The sequence below is a fragment of the Vombatus ursinus genome, unplaced genomic scaffold (assembly GCF_900497805.2).
Source record: "Vombatus ursinus unplaced genomic scaffold, bare-nosed wombat genome assembly UNPS02014777.1, whole genome shotgun sequence".
Taxonomy (NCBI): domain Eukaryota; kingdom Metazoa; phylum Chordata; class Mammalia; order Diprotodontia; family Vombatidae; genus Vombatus; species Vombatus ursinus.
In genome coordinates this window covers 2,670,985-2,684,937 of record NW_020954555.1, presented here as the reverse complement: position 1 = coordinate 2,684,937, position 13,953 = coordinate 2,670,985, and the positions used below count along the sequence as shown (strand labels likewise).

The 13,953-nt window shown below is 39.4% G+C and overlaps 1 protein-coding gene across 2 annotated transcripts in view; it reads left to right on the top strand.

The window, feature by feature from the left end:
* The window catches only part of WASF2 (WAS protein family member 2), an 80,738-nt gene that overhangs the window by 11,569 nt on the left and 55,216 nt on the right, over positions 1–13,953 (top strand). The window contains exon 2 of one of the 2 annotated variants that reach the window (XM_027864823.1): positions 1,443–1,572. The exons of the other annotated variant lie outside the window; for it this stretch is intronic. The gene's annotated coding sequence lies outside the window, so the exon portion shown is untranslated. The remainder of the gene's footprint in view (positions 1–1,442; positions 1,573–13,953) is intronic. 2 annotated transcript variants of the gene reach the window in all.

Below are 13,953 nucleotides of genomic sequence, written 5' to 3'. Positions count from 1 at the left end.
TAAGTGGAATCCATCGAAGATGTTTACAGGGTAGGTGAAGTGTAATCTGGAAAGGTGGAGTGCATTAGGATAGCTGGAGATGGTGGTAGGGAAGGCCTCCTAAGGAGGATTGAGCCGTAAAGGAAGCCAAGAGGTCAAGGTGAAAGAGAGGAATGTCTCAGACACAAAGAACAATCTGTGCAGAGACCTAGAAGGTGGAGAGAGAGATGGGGCATGGAGGAACGTGTTGGAAGAGTTGCCAGTGCAGCAGGAGGACACGGTGCAGGAAGGAGAGGGAAAGACCTGAATTCCAGTTTTGGGCAGACCACGTCATGTCTCTAAGCCTCAGGTTGTTCATCAGTAAAATGGGAGTCATATTTGTATTATCTACCTCACAGCCTCCTGTTGTGAGGAAAGTTCTTTGTAAGTCCTACAAGAGCTATATAAATGTTAGCTGTTGTCTCCAGGTGTGCTGGATAGACAAGCTTTTGTCTCCTGTTTGTCCCTGCCATATTTGGGTCTGTTTGGTAGGGAGAACAGGGGCAGAGGGAAGAAATCAAGATATGACAGTTTTAAAGATAGCCAAGTTATTTTTATTCAGTTTACATTTTATTTTATTAAGTTTTTATTAAGTTTAAATGTATGAGAGAAGCACAGACAACTGAATAATTTATGCAGATCTGTGTAAATTCAATTTCTATCACTGATTAAAACTAGATAGGGGTAAAGAACTACTATTCCCTTCCATTTATATTCCCTCCCAAGAGCTCACATTCTTAGCTAGAAAAATCAGTGCCTAGAGAGCAGCTATTATAGAGTTTTGGTTAAAAGGTTGCTTCCTTGCTAATTTCTATTCTGAGATTATTTGGTAAAATCTTTTACTATTGTGATGGCACTGTACACAGATACTTTATAACTCTATAAAGCCTGTGTAGTTAATAGGTATGTTACATAATCTTCACATTTTTCCCCTTAGGTGAAATTGGTCAAAGGAAGTGGCAGTGGTCCTTGGGTCAGTATGGACCATAATGAACTTATAATGATTGGAGTTGATAGCTGGCATTTGGAGACCACCCCCTAGCCCTTCAGAACCTAACGTTATAATCATTCATGTGTTAGTCACCATTAAAGTGAAACTGAATGAGTATTTTTTTCCTGCTCCATTTGAAGTATGAATGATACTCTAGAGAATTTAAATGTATAGTTATGAATGGTAAAGCCCACCCCCTTATCTCAGAATAGTTACCATTTATGCAAATGAAACACATTTCTTAACTTAGAAACCAAACAGAATTGAATGAGAAAAAGAGTAGAATAGATACTAAAATTATTGAATTCGGAAGAGAAATTCTCAGATATGGAAGTCTCTATGAGAAATTTGCTTTTTATACTAATTTCTACATACAAGTAAAGACAAAATGTTGAGAATGGCTGTTAACTTTTGCCTGTCTTTCTGCTTTCAGAGCTCCAGACCTCTTTTCTGCGGTTAAACTATGAAGCACTCTAAGGCAGACTGTCCTAGTTATTGAATTATCTCCAGTTTAGCACAGGATTCTTCTTTTCAGTGTACAGTAGCTCTGTGCCTGGGACAGAGTAAGTACTTAACAAATGCTTTCCATTGATTTTTCGGGAAGGAGCAATAGTAGAATATCTTAATGTGATTTCCATTCGAAAAATATGGAAACAAGACATTGGCTCACACTGAAATTTAAATCTTGTTGTTGACACACAAACAGCATGGTATATTGGATAAAGAGCTGGATTCAGAGGTGGGAAAACCTGGACAGAAGTCCTGCCTCTAACATGCATTGTCTGTAATGTGCCTGTGGGCAAGCCTCCTGACCTCTTACTCAGTTACAAAGTATTTTTTAAGTTTTTCCTGTGTGTCAGGTACTGTGCTGATTTACTGGTGATGGAAAGGTGAAAAACAGTCCTGAAGGAGCTCTCAAGATGCTGACATTGAAATGGGGGAGACAACCCATAAATAAATTGGTACATGGATGATATGTCAAGATAGGTGGTGGGTCATCTCTTCGGGGAGGGCACTAGCAGCTGAGGGAGCCAGGAAGGCCTCTTACTAAAAGGGAGGTTGGAGCTGAGTCGTGAAGGACGTCAGAGAAGTGAAGAGCTAGCAGTGAGGAAGGGAAGCATTTCAGGCATGGGGGATAGCCAGTGCATGGGCATGTAATGGAGCCCCAGGCAACTCTCTGAGAGCATAAAGAGTAGAACAGTTGCCTTGGGTTGCATTGATAGGAGTTTCCTCATCTGCACCTTTCTATATCAAAGCACTCAGATCTAGGCAAAAAAAAAAAGTTTATGAGAACATTTCTCACTCTTCATTCCTAGTATTTGAGATAATAAATATTCTAAAGAATAAAACTTAGAGAGATGCATTCCATTTGGTATTCTGCCTCATTTCTAAGTTTTTTTTTTTTTTTTTTTACCTCTGTGGAATTTTGATGGGCTTCAGAAGGTAGTGTCCATTGTCACAGACAACTGGGAAGGAACCACCAGTAAAACTTCTGTGTTGAGTTTTAAGCTGTACTGACTTTTGTCCTGATATCCGTATGTAACTTTCCTCTTTCTTTAATTACAATTAGACAACATAAAATGTTAGTTCTGTAAGGTACCTTGGATAGCATTACTTGCTCCTGCCCCTTCGTTGTACCAAGGAGAAACTACAGTTCTGAGAATTTGCTTTGGCCATGGTCAGACTCTTGACTGGTGATAGAGTCAGTACTCGAACCCAGGCCTTCTGACCTTAGTGTTCTTCCCACTTTGTGTCTTCCTTCTTTTCATGGCTTAGGTCGTAGGGACTTTAATTTCTGTGTAATAGTATGACTTCCTTAGCCACTGTTGATTCCTAATCAGTTCTTACAATCCATTCTTTGTCTTTAACGTCCTGAAAGCTACCCTTCCAGCCCTGGACAACCATATGTTATCATTGAGAACCACATCAGGGGTGGTTTGGTCCTATCAGCCAGTGTTTTTTGAATAATTATTGTGTTATTAGTGGTCATTAGTTATCACTTCCTCCTTTTCTCACCCAGCCCCCGTGATCTTCTCTCTGCTTATATCATAAGAATATAAATGGCAGACTGGGTCAAACCCACGGTCCTTCTAGGTCAGTATTTTGTTGAACAGTATTATCATTTTGGGTAAGGACATGTAGCGTTGACCTCAGTAGGTTAGCAGCTCAACATACCTTCTTTCCCCTAATATTTGTGTCATCCATTTTAAAAAAAATTAGACCTTTGATTTCGTTGGTATGGGGAACTCAACCTGAACTATCACTTGTGATAATAAATTGCACAAATTTGCTACACATTTTAATGTTTAAAGTACTTTTATTTGTCCTACAATGTCTAGTTTCTGCGATTTGGTAAACAAATCTGCCTTTGCCCTAGCCACACTTACTTGGGAGCAGCTAGGTAGCACACTGGATAGAGCACCAGGCCTGGAGTCAGAAAGACCTGAGTTCAAATCCAGTTTCAGACACTCCTTAGCTGTGTGATCCTGAGCAAGTTATTTATTCTCTGACTCAGTTTTCACATCTGTAAAATGGGGATAATCCCAGTGCCAATCTCCAGGGTTTTTAAGAGGATCAAAGGAGATAATAAGTGCTTAGCACAGTATCTGACACATAGTAAGTACTGTATAAATGTTAGCTATTATCATTATTATATCACATCCATTTTTCCTGTTCTTTCCCACTTGAAGATTTTTTGTTTTTTAAAGATTTCCTCCTTAATTAAAAAAAAGGACCCCCTTGTCCTTTTGATAGTTTTAGTTGTTCTCTGTGCTTTTTCCAGCTGTCTTTTCTTTTGGAAATGGGCTGACCAAAACAACACATATGAGATGCCAGGTATGCAGAGGCTTTAGTTTTGTGCCCTGGTAGGATAACATAGTTTTATTTCAGACATCTGATGTTTCATGGTTTTCTGTTTTTGGTTGGTGTACAGAAAGGGCATAGTGTTGTAGTGGAAAGTACCTTGGTCTGAGAGACAGAAGACGTGTAGATGAGTCCTGACGCTTACTTGGCTTTGTTTGGCAAATCGCTTAACCGCAGTGTATCTCATTTTCCCTATCCATAAACAGAATTGGTACTTCCTAACTCATGGTTGTTGGGAAGAAAGCCCTTTGTAAATCTTAAGTGTGAATTGTGATTATGCCATTGTATTTGAGATATGGTTTCTGATGGCTCCAGGCCTGGGTCATAGCTTAGAACTGGAACTGTAATTTCTTAAATGTAGCTTAGATGCTTTTTCCCTAAATGCCTCAACCTTATTTTTGCCCCCATTGATGATCTTTTGCCACTTTTCTACTCAGTGGCATAACTTTGCAAGCTCTTAATTAACATTTATTCCTGTCAGTTTAGCATTTCATTAGGTAGGTAACAAGCATTTATTAAGTGTTTACTGTGTGCCAGGCATTGAGCTACTTGCTAGAGGTGCAAACATAGGCAAAACAAAGACAGTCCCTGTCCTCAAAGAGCTTACCTTCTAATGGGAGAATACAACACATAAAAGGAGGTGGAAAGAAGGAGACATAAAGGGTACCAGTGTGGGAGCATGTTGGGGAAAATTCTCAGAGTCAGAAGGCCAGCCATGAGGGGCCCTGGGCCCCTTCTGAAAATAGAAACCGTGAAAGGAACTCATCAGTGGGAGAAGAGGGCTGTCATGGCAGAGGACTATTTTGGAGTGAGAAAGTCCTAGGCATTGAGGGAAGTTCCAGGGTGAGAGGGCAGCTGAATCATAATGGCAGAGCCCTTAGAGTCAGAAACACAACCCAGAGTACACCTGTAACCTTGGGATAGTTCTAGCTCATTTATGAAAATTTTAAATGTAGATTTTAGTATCAATCTGTGGGAGCCCTACTGTTCCAATTGCATTACTATAGAATTCCCTTATTGAACCTTAGGGTAAGAAGGGCCCCCCAGAGTCATCTAGCCTAACTCATACCTGAAGTATGACTCACGTCTCTAAAGTCTCCCAGCAACAAAGCAAAGAATAATTTTTAGGCATTTGTTGTCTAGAACCCTGTGCTCTGGAGAAGATACACACTTAAGATGGGCCGTGGACCCTGCCCTCATAGAGTTCTCTATGACCTGTGTACGGATAACACATGGCAAGGGAGGCAAGTCAGTTATTAATGAAGGTGCCCAGGAAGCCTTCCTGGAGAAGTCAGCATAACGAGTTGATCTTTAAGGGATGGGTAGGAATTTAGAAAATGAAGAGGGGAAGGGAAGACATTGCTGTTGGGAGGAATAGCGTGAACAGTAGAATGGAGGCAAAAATATGCAAGGTGTTTTGGGGACCAGATTTGTCCAGTTGGCTAGAATGTGTCATATGTAGTGGGGAGGAGCATGAAAGAAGATGAGATAGGTAGGATGGGTAGATGGCAATGAATGCATTTTTTATTGGGTGGTCACTAGGAGCCACTGGAGATTTTCAGTAGACAGATCACATTTTACACCCAAAGCACATTAGTCTGGTAAAGATATGAAGGATAGGTTGGAGGGAAGAAATTGAGGTTGAGAGAACTGTTAGAAAACTGCTGAGACTACAACAAATAAATGGATAGAACAGTCACCACAAGACAATAAAAATTAAATGTTGCAGAATTACAGATAAAAAACTTAGTCCCAGGTAAGCTATGAAAAGACATCTCCTCTGCTCCTTTGCAGAGGTGGGAAGTCCATGGGTTTGGAAGAGTGCATGTGTTTTCAGGTTCTTTTCAATGTATCGATCAGTTATGCTAATTTTTTTTCCCCTTAAAATTTTTTTTGTTGCATGAGATTGCTCTCTGGGAGAAAGAAGAGAGGAATAGAGAGGGATATTTAGGTGATGTAAATGACAAAAGAGATAAATAAAAATTTATTTCTAAAAAGGCAGTTGTAGTAATTTAGGGTAATAATTAGAGCCTCTGCTTGGGTGTCGTAAGTGCCAATAGAGAGGAAAGAAGGGATCTGACTTGGTAACTGGCAAGTTCCTTAGTAACTGGTGTTGAGAATGACCGTTAGGTGCATATGCTTCCTAATCTCTGCCCTGGCCTGCCTTCCATCCCGTCAGGAGGGCCTCAGAAGCAGCTGGCACCACAGGTTGTACTCTTCTCCCCAAACTTCACTTTACTTGTTTGTTCCTTCCTCTCTGCCTGCAGGCCCACTCTCTACCTTCCTACAGTGAGTTCAGCTGGACAGATAGACATGGGTGCTCACACTGTTTGTATGAACAGGTAGTCACCATCAGCTACAATCCTTGTTATAAGATGTACGACCATTGGGCCTTACCATCTCTCTTGCCAACATGCTTTCCACCCCCTACAATCTAATGACTTCCAGGCCTCGCCATTCACCCTATAACTAGACTTCTAGGACTACCAAACCCTTCCATCTCCCCTGTGGCCAAACCCTTTTGTATGTATTATCTTCCCCAGTTAAAATGTGAGCTCCTTGAGAACAGGGACTGACGTACTTTCCTGTGTATATCCCCAATGGTTAACATAGTGCTTGATATATAATAAACACTTATATACTTTTTTTTTTATTCATTGACTCATTCTGACGTGGAAATTACCCAAGTTTCCCAAAAGCTTTGCCAGAGGTCCCACCAGAAAGACCTTTGAGTACAGCGGGGTGCCAGACTTATGCTTGTGTTCTATGAACCAGCCTAGCCAAATTTCAAGAAATAATTTACTTGGTAGGCAGTAGGGAGCTGCTAAAGACTTTTTAGTAAATAAATTATATTTTACACAGTGTTAACTGCAAGGCGATGAATTTTTTGGCCACAGTAACATCTTACATAGTAGGGTTATAGATCTACATTGATGGAAGGAGTACTCACCAGAAAAATCATAGATTCTTAAAGTATTGAAGAGATCTAATTGTTATGAAGTTCATATATAAAATTGAAATTTGTCTCTCTGTAACTTTTATTCACTAGTCCTACTTCTGCTTTCTGGGTCTAATCTTCATAGAGAGAGAAAGCACTAGACTGGGAGTTCTAGGCACAGTGCAGCAGCCACTGTCTAGTAATGTATTCTTGAGTAGGCCCTTTCCTGTGGGCCTCAGTTTCTTCATCTGGAAGATGAGTGCATTGGACTTGTTACTAAGTTGCCTGTAGTTCTGACATTTTATGATTCTAATCCCTTTTTCACATAGACCTGCCACTGACTATTTGAAGACAACAGGAGACAACATCTCCTCTCTCCTGCCTGCCCTCCAAAGGATTTTCTTCAGGCCAAACACCAATTTCTGTTGCTAGTGGGTCAGCAGCTTCACTGGCATACTCTTTTGGACAAGTCATATATGAAATGATGTATATTTATGGAGGTATCTGATGTGACATGCCCTTTCTGTTCTGTTGTCCTAAAAGAAAGATCTATTCTTTCTGACTCCTGCCAGACGTCTTTCATTAGATGATGAACATAATCTCGTCCACTGTATTCTACCCTAGTTTTAATGGAAGATCAGCTAATTGACTTTTTGCCCCCTTAAGACGTCTTTGGCACTGGGCATTGGCCCTTTTGGGGAAGTAAACAAAAAGCAGAGAATATTAGAGGCAATTATCCTTTGGCAGAGATACACCCTTTATTCAAGTTCAACATAACTCTTGAGCTGAAATGGATTTGCTAGAATATCTGTTAGGGTGCTTTCGTAGAGGCAGAGAAATGGAAGATGGCCCGTTGAGGTCTCTGCCAGCCTCCTGAAGCTGTCTGTTCTAGGATGGGTGGCTTAACTACATTTCAATGTTTGCATTATCAGTGGGGAAAGTAGGCCTTTTCTACTTTTGTGTAATTGGACATATAATCTCAGAAATTTGTCTTAAATGAGGAAAAAGGCAATCTCAATAAGTGTTGTTTGGTAAAAACACATTTATTACTTTGTAATTGACAGAGTCCAAAGAAATAAACATGGAACTAGGCTAATAAAACATTATCAGGCTATTTTGCTAGGTTGCAGTGCTCGTATCTGCTTTAATGAATAAGTGATGTGAGGCTAACAGTGCATTATAATAATAATAGCTCCCACACCACTTTACATAGATCTCATTTTATTCTCGTAAGTGTAGTGCAAGTGTGAGCCCCATTTTATAAATGAGGAAACTGAAGCTCAGAAAGGTTCGTTGACTTGAGGGTTACGCAGCTAATAAGTGACAAAGCAGGGCCTGCAGCCTAGGTTCTCTGATTGCAAATCCAGCGTTCTTTCCAGTCTACCTTGTTGCCTCTTAGACGCGAGTGATTTCTTCCCAAAGTGTGGAAGAACAATATATTGAACATTTCTCTTCTTCAACTCCTCCCCTTCCCCCTCAAAATAAAGATTGTTTATGCCATTAATTTTCTAAGTTTCCTCCTGGATAATGTTTCCTTTCGGGGTTTGTTACACTGCTCTTCTTCTGCCTCTCTGACTGCTCCTTCTCAGTCTCCTTTGCTGGTTAATCTTCCATATTATGTTCTGTAACTCTGACTTGTTACCTGCAAAAACTCTCTTCAAGTGACATTTTCTATATGAAGCCTTCCATGAAACCCTCCTAATACTAGTGCCTTCTCTTTCAAAAAAATGTTACCTTGTCATACACTCTATTTTGTTACCTTTTGTACATACTATTTATTTACATGTTATCTCCCCCAGGAGACTGTAAACTCATGGAGGACAGAGACGTGTTTCATTTTTGGTTTTTGTAGCTTAAGTGACTGACCCATGGCAGGTACTTAGTGCTTGTTGATGGATGGAAATGAAGTTTGGCCAAGAATCAATCAGACAGTATACAAAGGTAAACTTGAGCCCAAGAAATCCAAGTTATATTTCAGATTTGTGAAATCCAAAGTGCTGATGTTTGCTATCCAATAGAGAGGATTTTTGATGAAAAATACTGGTCAGGAAAAAGGAACCTTTTCCCAAGTATAGTAATTTCTTGCAACTTTAGCCATAACAGTGATATTCTTGAAGTCAGAAGCAACTGAAAAAGTTTACCACTGGGTCAAGAGCTCTCATAAAGCCCATGCACTTTACCTCAGAGGGGAGGGAGTGCCACCCTCACACTCTTCTCTAAGCAAATGTGTGTAAAATAAGGCTGCACATTTAGAAGCAGCAGGAAATATGGCCATAGAAGTGACAGCTGGCAGCAGAGGGAGGGGACAGAACTATAAAAAGCTTACGGAAGAGTTGTTAAAGAATTGATGGGGGGGAGGAGTAAGTAGCTCCACACACCTCGATGCAGTATGGTCATTTGTTTTTCTAATGATGATCCTGACTCATCAAGAAAAGTTTAAATTATGTTTACTATGCTCTATTTAAGAAAAGAACATTTGTAATATGTTTTGAAAATATGTCCATGAAAAATGGCTAAAATAAAACTGTTTAGTGTTTAAAGGACTAAGTTTGCATTATCTGGAAAAGAAATGTAAGTAGAGCACTATATTTGACTATGCTTTATTCTCTGAGTGTTCCAGACAGTGGAAAGAATAGGTTTTCTCAGCTTTGGAGTAATAATAATTAGAGTTAGTATTAAACTTCAAACATTTGGATTAATTTGGGAGGAAATTAATCGAAGTTAGAGTGTTTTTAAAGCGTATTTATAGTGTTGCGTTTGATATAGCCCAAATCAATAAATATAGAACCATACCAACAGTGTTACTGAGAGCTGTTTTGACAGGTAAAGGTCCTTGTACCCATTTTAGTGAGTAGATGAGAATGATAAGCAGTTAACATTAATTATGTAATAGCTTGAACTTAAGTGGTGCTCAAGGGTTTGTTTACAAAGTGCTTTGTAATTTGTTCCTTGGCTACAAAATTTTGAGGTAGGTAGTAGAAGTATTGTTATTCTCATTTTATGAGTGAGGTTAAGTGACTTGCCCAAGGCCACACAGCTGGTTAGTAGCAACTGAAATCCTCCTCTCTTCTTTTGGGCTGTTTTAGAAGCCTTGAATTCAGTGAGCTAGGTGCTGTTCATTCTAAATGCTTCCAGATACTAGGCCTTCGTTGCACTAAATAGAGCCTTCTTGTTTATTTCTTATAGACTGCCAGCTCCTCTTTTGCCTCTTTGCTGAACGTCCACCTCTCTACTGTACCATCAGTTTTGTTAGACCCCTGCAAAATAGTTTCCCTAAAAATCCCACTCCACCGCCAAATCTGAAAAATCTTTTTTTCCCTTTTTTTTGGTGTGTGGAGGCACTTGAGGTTAAGTGACTTGCCCAGGGTCACCTAGGTAGTAAGTATCTAAGGTTGGATTTGAACTGAGGTCCTCCTGACTCCAGGGCCAGTATTCTAGCCACTGTGCCACCTAGTTGTTCCCGAAAAATCTTAACAAGATGTTTTGTAAAATCTGTCGAATGGTTCAGGATTGCATTTAAACTTAGCTAAACGTTTGAATATTTGCGTGAAGATGTGCATTCCCATATTAATACCTCCAAATAAACTGCCTTTTAAAAAAATTTATTATTATTATTATTATTTTTTTACTCTGCCCACTTCTCAAGATTCTATTTGGCTTCTAAGCACTGCTCACCTTAAACTATCCTCCCACTTATTTCCCCACCCCACCCCTTTTTAGCCCCTTTACCTCCTACTTTCTTGATAGATAACATGAATTTCTCTACCCAGTTGTGTGTGTATATATTCTTTCCTCCTTGAACCACTTCAGATGAGAGGTTCAAGTGTTGCTTGCCTTCCCACCCCTGTTCTCCCCTCTATTGTATAAACTCTTTCTTGCATGCCTTTTTTATATGAGATAATTTTCTCCATTTTTCTTTTCTTTCTCCCTTTCTCCCAGTGTGTCCTCTTTTTCACCCCTCTATTCTTTTGATATTATCCCAGCATTATAGATTCATACTCATGTCCTCTGTCTAAGTAGACTCCTTCTAACTTCCTTAATGATGATGCAGGTCTTAGGGGCTACAATGATATCATGTCTCATATAGTAGTATAAACATTTTAACCTTATTAAGTTCATTGTTATTTCTCACTCATGTTTACCTTTTTATGCTTCTCTTGCTTTTTGTGTTTGAATGTCAAATTTTTTATTCAGCTCTCTTCTTTTCATCAGGAATGCTTGAAATTCTCCATTTCATCAAATGGAGATTTTTTTTCCACTGTAGGATTATATTCAGTTTTGCTGTGTGGGTTATTCTTGGATGTAATTTTTTGCCTTCTGGAATATCATTCCAAGCCCTCTGCTTCTTTATTGTGATAGGTGCTAAATCTTGTGTGATTCTAACTGTGGCTCTGTGGTATTTGAATCATTTCTTTTTTTCTGGCTCCTTGCAATATTTTCTCCTTGACCTGGGTGCTCTGGAATTTGCAATAATAATAATTTTCATTTTGAGACCTCTTTCAGGGGGTCATCTCTGGATTCTTTCAGTTTCTATTTTACCCTCTAGATCTAAGTTAGCAAAACAATTTTCCTTTGTAATTTCTTGAAGTTTCTTTTTTTTTTTTTATTCTTGAAATTTCTTGAAAGGCTTTTTTTGTTCATGGCTTTCAAGTAGTCCAATAATTCTTAAATTTTTTTCTCCTTGAACTATTTTTCTAGGGCATTTGTTTTTCCTATGAAATAGTTTACATTTTCTTCTGTTTTTAAATTTTAGTCTTTTGACTTTGTTTCATTATTTCTTGATGCCATATGGAGTCATTAACTTCCACTTGACCAAATATGATTTTTGAGGAGTTATTTTCTTAAGTAAGGTTTTGTACTTTTACAACATTTGGGCAATTCTTATTTTTAAGGAGTTACTTAAGGGTGTATGTATGTGTGTATGTGCACGCGCGCCTCTTTTACCAAGCTGTTAATTCTCTTTTCATTATTCTTTTACAACTTTCATTTCTTTCCCTAATTTTTCCTTTACTACTCTTATTTGATTTTTAAAATCACTTTTTTGAAAAAAAAATTTCTTGGTTTTTCTAGGAATTCTTGTTGGACTTGAGTCCAGTCTACATTGTTCTTTGAGACTTTGCTTTTAAATGTTTTCAAGTCATTGTCTCCTTCTGATTTTGTGACTTGAGTTTCCCTGTCACCATAGTAGCTTTTTATGGTCGGGTTCTTTTTGGTTGTTTTTGTTTGTTCATTTTTTCCAGCCCTTGTCTTTGGCTATGTTAGTGTTAGGTTTTGCTTATCTCTGGGGACTGACTTGAGCTTCTTTCTATCTTACATGTTCCACTGCTTTTACAGCTTAGTCTAGTAGCCTGTAAGTTTTCAGTGCTTCCAGTATGGTATGATCTGGGAAGAGGTCTGTTCATTGCCCTCCTGGTCTATGCTGTGCTCCTTACACAGGTAGGTCCCTGCTCCCTTGGGACCATCCCTTTCTCCCCAGGAACTATGTTCCTCAACTGGCTAATGGGGACAGATCTGCTAAATGGCACCCCTTTCTGTGCCCAATGCTAGTACAAGAGTCCTCTGGGATCTCTTTCTGCCCAAGTGTTCCTTATTGTCTTTCCTTACCCTCTGCCAGTGTTATCACTGTTATAACCCAATGCCATTTCTGTTACCACACTGAACTTACAGCCTCTGCCCCATTTTGCACTGACCTCACCGTTTATCTTCTTGAACCGTTCTCAGCTGGAAAAATGGCTCACTGTGACTTTTTTGGGGGGTGGGACGTTCCTGCTCAGGATTCGGTTGTACATATTTTCTAGGTCATTGTGGAAGAGGTTTGGGGAGACTGAGGCAAAATTGTTACCTCTTCACTTTGACATCTTGATTCCCCTCATATAGGCTGTGAAGATGATGCTAGTATAGTCAGAGATAGATTATCCCAAGGCACACTGAGCCTTTACTTTGCCCTCCCTTCTGCTGCCTACCTTTTGGCCATAAGTAGTTACACTGGGCTCACTTGGGACATGGCAAGGAGAGAAGTTTAAGTTAGGAATTTTGGTCATCTCTTGGCTCCTTTGGTAAAACGTTTGGGGGGGGAAGGAGGTTGAAGCAAATGGTTAATGTAAGTTTTCACGTTTCTGTAAATTTTAATTTTCCATACTGTCTGCCTTACCTCATTATCAGTGTGACCAGATCAATCAGTGTGTTTTTATTAAGTTGCTACCCTGTATCAAACACTTGGTTAGGCACAGGGTGTTTATAACTATAAAAGGGAGATAGTCCTTGTCCTTGAGGAGTTTACATTAGGTTAGTATTTCCTGACCTTCTGGCCATCTCTCTCAAATAATGTGAATGGAGATAGTTTGTTCCTCATTAGGTCATGCTTTTTTCTTCCTTGTTCCCTCTCTGTTTCTTGTTCTCTCTGTTGAGCAAGATACAGATTTACTTGCTAAACCACAGGACTTTTGTTTCTTATTTTTTATTTCCAGAGGAACTGTGCAATGCATTGTCTATATCTTCTAACTTGTTTCCTCCTTTCTGATTCAGTGCATTTTTGCTGGGTTGAACATCGACGACCAAAACACCCTTAAATTCAGCCACTGAACATTCCTTAAGAGACTGTTCCCTGATGAAAAATTTGCCAGATTTGAGCCCTATGACTGTAATGAAGGAACTTAATTATGGTTAATTTTCTCATTATGGAAGTTTAGGACTGTAGGATCACAGGATTTACAACTGAAGGGACCTTGAAGATCACTGAGTCCTGCCCTCCCATTTTTTTTTTTAAAATACTGTAGTACTGCAGTGGATCTGTGATCTCCTTGATGTGCGTATTTCTTTCAGGGATGCAAACCACAGTCCATCCTTGCTGGCCATCTTATGTAACTTTCCTTCCTGTCCTCCCATAGATTTTATATGTGGGATTCACTTAGTGTGTTGAAGGACCTTCTCTATTGATAGTGAAACAGGTGGTATCTTCATCAGTTGTCCCGTTTTCTTTCTTTGTAACTTGGTGTTTTTCTTTCCAGTCACATTTATATGTTGGCATTCTTTATACCACTTTTGCATAATTCGTCATTTGTTATGTGCTGTAGTTAACCCAAACTGCTCATGTCCACTGTGTACCCCCTTCACTGCCTTTTGAATTATCCTCCATTTCCAGTTT